General features: G+C 34.1%; 1 non-coding gene across 1 annotated transcript; it reads right to left on the bottom strand.

Annotated features, from left to right (window-relative positions):
- Positions 1–4,105: 4,105 nt before the first annotated feature.
- Positions 4,106–4,212, bottom strand: LOC136134276 (U6 spliceosomal RNA). Its single transcript, XR_010656557.1, has one exon. It is a non-coding gene; the product is annotated as a U6 spliceosomal RNA (small nuclear RNA).
- Positions 4,213–9,694: the final 5,482 nt, after the last annotated feature.

Raw genomic sequence — 9,694 nt, forward strand, 5'->3', positions numbered from 1 at the left:
GCAAGCTACATAACTTTGGGCATGAGAAGGTATGTATAGAAACAATCTCTGGCAGACCTTGAGGTTTATTTCTTAGCAAAGTTTAGTTAAACATGGTGATAACTTTGAAATCAGTGGGGTTTTTTTGCTTGTTTGTTTTTGCATCTTAAACACATTTTCTATGTTTAAATCACAAGGATATAACTAAATGCAATTGTAGTGAAGACAGGAGTAGCACAGAAAATTTTAGAATCGGACCAAGGATCTAATGTCAAGATAACACGGACAAGATGCTGAGGAAGAAGCCAAAGCATGTTCAGGGAGTCCACCCAGACCATATGCTACTCAAATGGAAGCTCCAAGTCTGAGTAGGAAATGTGGGGAAAGTTAGTCTGGTGTCAAATCTGAGATCTAAGCCTACAGCATTGAAGTATGGGCTCAAATATAAGGTCTAGGATAACTAGTAATATGAGATCCCTGTGGGTAATGACCTATTATTATAATAGCCCTTATTTTTTTAAATGTCAGTGTCTGCACCTGATACACAGAAGAAATGCAGGTGACTGGAAGTAACTGCTGAACTGAGCAATCAGAAAATGAACAGATTTGTTTATGTTAATTAAATTATCAGCCTAATGCTTTGTTAAATGTTTTTATTAGGGTTTCTTAACAAATAGAATTCAAGCTGTGGCCAAGGCAGTACTCAGAAGAAATTTACATACCTAAATGTATTTATCCAGTTAACAGAAATATTCAAAACATTCAAACAGAGAAGGGAAAGGAAAATAAAAACAAGCATTACAAGTGCAAGGAAGAAATTAATAAGAGTAAAAGAAAAAGTAAAAGAAAACCATTTACACTAACATAAAAATTATGAACTGTTTAGATCCAGATTAAATTATGGATTCATCTACTTAAGCCATTAAAATTTTTATAGAATGAAGAGATTGGATGCAAGATCAGCCTAAAAATATCAATAGGTGTCTTACAAACCAGAGGTGTGAATCATCAGTTTACAAAATGTAATGAGAAAATAAAAGATCTGGATTGTAACAGAAGGAAAAATCTCAAAACTATTTAGGAATACAGATAATCAGCAAAGTTTAGGTCCTATAAGGAGAAAAATACAAAATGTCATTGAAATAAATAAAATAAGATCTAACTAAATTAATTTGGCTCTCGTTTCCATTTTCTTCATTGGAAAATATTGTAAAGATGTCAGTTCTTTCTAAATGAAATTCTAAGTTCAATGTCCTCTCAAAGGGATATTTTTGGAAATTAATAATTTGACTTCGAAGTTTACATAAAAAAGTCTTAAGAATATCCAAGGAATTTTGAACATAAAGAACAATTGGTCATCTATCTTACTAGATATTACAATGCTGTATAAATTTATGCTATTAATAGTATTTTGATCACTAGAACATAATAAATAGTTCAAAAACAGACCTGTGTAAATATGACATAATAGTAATTTACAGGAAAAATTCACATTTAAAATTAGTGGAAGAAATGTTAATCTCTTACATAAATATTGTTCAAAAACTAAATATGAATAAAACAATTTAGAAGAAAATATATTCTTTTATAATCTTATGTAGAGGAAGGCTTCCTAAAATATATATAACTTTCAAAATCATGAGGGGAAAAAGATTTGACATTAGAATTTAAAGATCTTTACAAAAATATTTACCATAAATATAGTTAAAAGCCAAGTTTCAGAGTGGAAAGGAAAAAAATAGAAAATGATTGCAAATATATATGATAAACTAAAGATTAATATCTATACTATATAAAGAGCTCTATATAATACAAATATAAAGGATACAAAAGGAAATACAAATTACAAATACAATACAAAAAGGAAAATAGCTCAATGGAAATATCAGCAAAGTACATGAACAGAAAGATCACATAAAAATTAAAACATCGCTTACTCATCCTATATTATTAAACTTCAACTTAAACCTATTAGAAGGCAGTTTCATACTAAAAATTTAAGTGCTCATAATATATTTTAACCTATCGTTTCCATTTTTAGAAATTTACTTTAAAAATACTCAAATAAGCTCCTTGTATTAGGCACTGTTCTAAGAGTTGGTTATTAGAATAATGAACAAAACAAATACAATTCCTCGTCTCATCGACCCTGCTTTCCCTGGGCAGACTGACATTGAATAAGAGGCCAGATAGCCAGAGTACATAGTTACAAACCACGATGGGTTCCTTGAAAGAAAAGTGTAGAATCCCATGACGGGGCATAATAAAGGAATCACATACACATACATGCGCTAACACATCATGTGTACAGACACAGTGTAAACATTTCACAATATGAAATGGTTGTCAATATTATGCTCATACATCATGACATAGACCTAGCTTAGTAACATGAACATTTCTTCAAATTATAATTTAGGTGAAAAAAATTTCCAAATAGAGTGGGCAGTCTATTCCTAATTGTTTGTATTATATGTTTCTTAGCTCTTTCTGCAACATACATTCATTTCAGGATTTTCTCTAAGGATTCTTAACTTATCCTTCAAGCAAGCGTTTCAGACTGGGACCAGGGACTTCACATGCCAAGATTAGTTATTTGACAGAATACTCCACTGTATTTATCACTGTGTTTTGAAACCAAATAAGAAATCAGTGACCTAAAGGCAAAAATATTGTGGTGGACAGAGAGTAGCACAGAGCTAGGGGCTATATATAGGAGTTACATGTGGGAGGGATGATGAGATGTCAAGGGTGAAAGGAAGAGTTCTTGTGCTGTCAGTGTCTCCTGTCACCGTCTCCTGTCACCATGGAATCTCTCTAAAGTCCCAATTTATAACTAGAAATTAGGATTAACATGTACATCCCCTGTGTGAGTGGGAGGGAACATTATCAGTATACCTCCTATGCTCCTAAATGAATTGAGGTGTATCTTGATGCTGTTTGCTTTTTTATTCTGTGAAAGAAATTGCATAAGATAGTTAATGTCTGCTTCTGTAAAATTTATGGAATTTATCCATAAAGACATCTATACCTGTTTGCCTTTTCTTGCATAACTGTTTGAAATTATATAGTAAATTAATTCCTTTATTGTTTATAGATCCATCTATTTTTCTGTATTTCTTTCCTTGACTATTTTGAGGTGTTATTTTTTGTTCACTTGAGAGTCTATGCAGTTCAATTGCATTTTCAAATTTTTGGCTATAAAGTTGTTTTAGAGTATCCTCGTTACTTTTTTTTTTTTTTTTTTTTTTTTTTTTTTTTTGCGGTACGCGGGCCTCTCACTGCTGTGGCCTCCTCCCGTTGTGGAGCACAGGCTCCGGACGCACAGGCTCAGCGGCCATGGCTCACGGGCCCAGCCGCTCTGTGGCATGTGGGATCTTCCCGGACCGGGGCACGAACCTGTGTCCCCTGCATCGGCAGGCAGACTCTCAATCACTGCGCCACCAGGGAAGCCCCCTCATTATCTTTTAAATGTATTTTCTGAATCTTAATTTTGTCTCTTTTTCATAATACTATCTTTGTACCTCCTCTTTCTTTGTTTCCTCATCTGTCTTATTAAGAATTTGTTAACTTATTAGTCTTTTCAGATAAATATTTTTGTTTTTTCAAATTATTTTTATTTTATTTTATTGGCTTTATTTTGTTCTTCCTTTTCTACCTGTTTTAGATGAATTCTTAGCTCATTAATGAACACTTTTCTCATATTAGTCATTTAAAACTATCATTGTCCCTCAAAATACTGCTTTAGTTTCATCCCACAAGCTTTAATATAATGTATATTCACAGTATTTCAGTTTAAAGTTTTTTCCAGTTTCCTTGATAATTTAGTATTAGTTAACCCATAAATTATTTGTAACTTAAAATAATTAAAAACACATTTTCTAGTTACCTTTATATTATTTATTTTTGTTTAATGATGTATTTAGCAGAAAATACTGTATGCTTTTTCTTTTTTTTTTTTTGCTTTAAGGCATTCTATTTTATTCATTTTTCCCTCATTCTCAATAGTTGCACAGAGATTGACACATAGAAAATGCTCAGTGCTTTTGAACACGTGAAGGGATTTTTAAAAAGAATTTAAAAAATTGCTCCTAATAATACAACCTCTGAACAACACATCATATACAAAAATATGGAATGCTTCATGAATTTGCATGTCATCCTTGCACAGAGGCCAGGCTAGTCTTCTCTGTATTGTTCCAATTTTAGTATATGTGCTGCTGAAGCAAGCACCAGACTGTATGCTTTTAATGTTATAATTTATATATATATGTTTTTTCTTAAAGGTCTTATAAATTGTTAATTTTCATGAATGTTGGTGGATTAGTAATGCAAAATATTCATCAGTTGTCCATTAGGTCAATTTAGTTAACCATATTGAAATCTACTATAGTCAGTTTTTTCCTGTTCATTATTGCAGAGTAAGAGAGGATTTTGTCATATATACCCCAGATAATTTCCTTTTATAGTACTGTCAATTTTTGCTTTATGTATTTTGAAACTATTATATTTTATGCATAAAAATCTAGAATTATTTTATCCTCCTAGTGAACTGAATTTTATCATTCTGAAGTAACTTGTTTTTAATTCTATTAATACTTTTATTATATGGTATATTTTGTTTGATATTAATGTAGCTACATCAACTTTTACATTCCATCCTTTTAAATCTGGCTATTTCAACATTTCCATTTCTTTATGTTTTAGGGTCTAATAATTTATGTCTTTCAATTGGATTCAGTTCATTTAACCTTATTTATTGTTCTTATGGGTGTATATAACATCTAATGATTGATTTTCTACTTATATCTAATCAGTTTTTATTTTTTTTTTGCTTTTTTTTAGGTGTTTAGTGAATAATTTTTAATTGAATATCCCATTTTCTGGATTTACCTGATTGTTTCCTTATGGTGGCTAGCTTATTCTTCTATCCCTATATTTCCTATAAACCAGATGTTATTCCTAAAGGTTTTGGGATACAGTTAAATATTTTTGGCAATAATATTCCAAAGTCAATGTTTTGTACTGCACATCACATCATTTCAAGGAGCACACAGACTGAGGCCGTGCTGTTATCAGTGATGCTGAATGTGGTCATGTAGTTAAGGTGGTGGCTATCACATAGTTATTATCATGACATTAGTATTTCTCCATTATTAAAGAATATTTTTCCTTTCGCAAATAGCAAGTATTCTGTGACTATTTGGCACTGTGCAAAAATTCTGTTCCTCAACATTGCAGCTAGTGATTTGAACATTTGTTTATGATGCTTGCCTGAATCAAACATTCATTGAATGTGGCTAAATGAAAATTGATTAATTGTATTGAGTTCCTTCTTTATTTAGCTGGCATTCTTTTGCTAAAGAAGAGCTTTAAAATTGGGGATAAAATGCAGGCTCTCCTATGAAGACAGAATAAATGCGCGTAATTCCCTTTTCGGCTAATTTCAGAGTAAGGAGTTGATGTAAGAATTACTTCCAGTGGAGACAGATTTATTTCTTATTCTTTCACTCTCTCTCTCTCCTTCTCTATTTTCTTTACAAGTATTATTGTGCTTACCATGTTCCTTCTCCAACCAAACTTTGCTCTGATCTGGTCACCGTCATAGTGACCTCAATTTCCCAGGCTTCCTTACCAACTGGCCTCCAGGTAAGTTCAGCCAGTATGAGGCACTATTAAAAGACCGGAGGGCAAAGGGAAAAGTAAGGCCAGGGCATGCCTCCCTCTTGCTAGGCCTCTTCCAACAGTGGTGGCCTCTCCATGTGACTCCAGTTCCCTCTGTACATCTCTTCCCTCTGGGGTCCCAACTCATACAGGCACCTCAGTTTAGTTTTCTCTCCTATTTGTGGCTCCGGTTCCAGGCCCTGATAAAATAACATCTTTGTACTTGGCACTGTTGGGGTGTCATGGCGTCCAGGTTCTGCCAATTGAAAGTACTAAGAAAGGTATTTTTAAAGATCGTGTGTTCATTTTCATTTTCCTAATTCAAGTTCTCCTTATACACCCTTTCTTAACTTTTTAAAATTTTATATTTTCGTTTTATGCTCTTACACTGAAAATTTTATTCCTAATAGCATTAACATATTGTCTAATTTTCTATGACTTACAACATATATTTTTATTTCCTGGGCAACTTTTATCTGCAAAACATAAAATAGTTTTAATATTAAAAAATGTGATATTTCTACTAACAGAAATAAAATTACTGATATTATTTAAGATTTTTAAATTATCTTGCCCTTAAAATAATCCTACTAAGAATGTAGAGTTTAGTTTTCTGTTTTCAGAACCTCCTGAATTGCTTCTTTGTGGGTTTTGTTAGTAGTTTGGTATATGATCATGTATTTGATTATATATTCATTTCTGTTTGTTTTCATATATATGGTAACATTTTCTTCTTTTTGACTAAATTTTATTTTCTGTAATATATAAAATGATATGGTTGGAAAAGCAAACTTTCCCTAGTATGCAGAAGCTCCACTCCATGGAATTTCCTTAATTCCCAGGATGAGAGGTGATGCAGTGTGTGCGTACCTTCTTGGTCTCAATGTTATGACTTCTTGACAGGAGCAGAATTCCTTTCTGTTCTTTTCTTATAGCCTCATTCCTTCTTTTATAAGAGTATTCTTAATAGTACATTGAGAATTTTTATAATTGCATTACAGGAGGGTTTCAGGATCTCTAAGCCACCAAATTGCTAGAATAGGATCAGGCTCTCTCAGGACTGTGCCATGTCTATCTCTAATCCCAGCATCTAGGACAAACTCTGTGCTTCTTAGTTTCTTAATAAATGGCTATTGAATGAAGAAGTAAATGGTCCCTCTCAAAAATATATTTTTTTATCAATAAAGACCAGGATTTCTCAGCAGTGATGTTATCGACATTTTGGATGGAATAATTCTTTGGTGTAAGGGCTGTCTTTTGCATTATAGGATATATATTTTTAACATCTTGACTGGAGTATAATTGCTTTACAATGGTGTGTTAGTTTCCAATGCATTATAGGCTATTTAGCAGCATATCTGGCCTCTGACTACTAGATGCCAATAGTCCCAGTCATGGCCTTCAAAAATGTCTCCAGACATTGTTAAATATCCCTTGATGGGAAGTCACTCCCAGATGAGAACCATTCATATTAGACTATATAAGAATACATTTTGTTACGTTGTTAATGACAATGTTCTTATACTTTGAATATCAGAGTTTTAGTCAACATGGTTGATGTTTGTGGTGAAAATGAAATTACCTGCAATGAATTCTTGGCTTGACTAAGTATCTCCTTGACACTTCATTGAGGAGTATCTATGCCAGAGAAAGGTATCCTTTTAAATCCCTCACAAGGGCTAAAAACAGGCCAGTGGGCTTTAGGAAATATACTTTCCTCCATGTGACTGTGGTCAAGGCCAATTAATTTGGAGAACTTTCCTGCCCAGTGTCTTCCTGTGCTCTTCATTCTCTTCTGAGACAGTGTCCCCACCTTGTGTCTCCTAGCACAGGTTGACCAAGGCACCAATTTCCATAAGAAACTTAGTGTCAGTCTTGAAGAAGCAGTTGGACCAGTTATATGACAGAGATTTATTGGTTCTGGTGACAAAGGGAATGAAAACTCTTGCTGTGAAAACGCTGATAAGCCCCATTAGTGAGGTTTGTACAGTCATTAACGCAGCTTTCACGTTTTTGCCAAAATACTCACTGTTTTCCTTCACTCAATGCATCACTCTTTTTCTACTGACTGATATTTTTAAACCCATCAATTATTTAAGAGTAAGGGAAGCATTATTAATATGTCAAAAATAAAGTCTTTTGGAGAAGATATTCCCTTCAGAAGAGCTGAGGGAAAATACGTACACAGAGACAGGAACCCCTCTGCCTCTTATTAGATTGGTTAGCAAAGTATTGTTTTTGTTTCAACCAACAAACATCTTTTGAGAGTACATTTTTCACTTTGGGATACCAACAAGACATAGGGCATGTCTCACCGGTAGCTTGTCACTAGAATGACAAGATTAGAGCATTTTTGAAAGTGACAGGGGAACTATTAATAAATGCACTGGATAAAGGCATAACCAAGATTAATTGGCTCTAACTTTTATGATAAAGTTGGGGAAATAAGTCATCTAACTGACCAGATTTTTATGGCCTTGAACTTAGAGGTAGAACAGATGAAGCATTCTGACCGATTCAGGGCAGGTAGAAGAATGTTAAATTCCTGTGTGCTGGAAACAGGGTGGGAGGGGGAGAGAGAATTTGTGAAAGCTCTCGGAGCAACAGCTGGCATTGTTTGAGTACCGGCTCTATGTTATCCATGTGAAATGGAGCATGGACCCATACCATGTCTTCTAGAACTCTCATAAACTTCTAAGGAAAAGTTTTGTACAGCTCAAATGCTGTCACTTAGTGACGCATTGCTGATATTGTCATTGAGGCTACAAAGCTCTTTACTGAGCATGTGGCCTGTGTCAGGGGCCTTTTGTCAGGACTCAGAGATGAAGAGAATGCTTCTCTTCAGGAAGTGGACACCCTGTGGGAGGAGCCTGCAGCACAGGGAGTTTTCTCTTTAGGGGAGATTTTAGAGTCTGTTTTAGTAAACGGAGTGATTATTATACTCACTGGATGCTAAAGAGCAAAAGAAAGTGAATATTTTACCTGCTTTCTGACACTTGTACTTTTTTACAAGCTAGGAGTACAAGAGTATTTGCAGTTGCTATGTAATGGCAACCCTCGGTAAGTACAGATGGCATTATACTATACTATCTCATTTAATCTTGAGAATATCATTTGACGCATGCATTATTTCTTACTTTACAGATGAGAATCCTAGGATTTTAAATGGCAGTGACAGTTTCAAGTCACAGAATAATGTAACCTGAAACTATAAAGTAGGCTTAAGTTAAAACACTTCCTGTGAGTTCATTCTGATACCAATTCTATCTCTGTCCTGGATGATGGACAACTGACTGTGGACGGCTTCACAGTAATGGCAGAGGAAGCATTCAGGAGGTCAGTAATGCCGACCAAAACATAGGACCGCTGCTTGTCACAGGTGATGTGCGAAGTAATCCCATTGTTTTATATTCTATTCTATTAACTATAATATACTCTACTTCTTTTAAAGACAGGGATCACAGTTTCTTTGCTTCGGACAAACAAAATGGAGAGACTACACTGAGTATTTCTGCAGTGAGGTAGACAAATAGCCTGCATAATCCTGTTTACTTTGAATATCTTGGGGACTGTATTCTTCCATAGTCTCTCATTTTTAGTAATATATATTATAATGTCTTAGAACTGAAAGAATAGGGGAAAATGCTGTTTGGTCTCTATTTCTAATACCAACACTATAAAACAAGACTGTGATACAGGCATATAATAATAACACGGGGATTCAATAGAAAAGGAAAGGGATTTGGGAATGATTTAGCAAAGGTGATTTGCATGGCTTAATGAGGATAGAAAATGACTTTCTGATATATTCAAAAAAGTGAAACGGCAAACGAAAGAATCAAGATAGCAACCACAAGGAGAAATCATTAAGTTCTCCCTAGAAAGAATTTTGGTGGCATCAGAATCTTGACTAAAGAAAGGAAAAAAGTAAAACATCTATCCTGCCTTTCCTATATTAACTACACTCCTGGGCAACCAAGTAGTAGATGAAAGGAAGTTTCTCTTTGTACTTCCTCCAGCTAATGCATGACGAACTAATGCCATAGTTAAT

This window comes from Phocoena phocoena, chromosome 14 (assembly GCF_963924675.1).
Source record: "Phocoena phocoena chromosome 14, mPhoPho1.1, whole genome shotgun sequence".
NCBI lineage: Eukaryota > Metazoa > Chordata > Mammalia > Artiodactyla > Phocoenidae > Phocoena > Phocoena phocoena.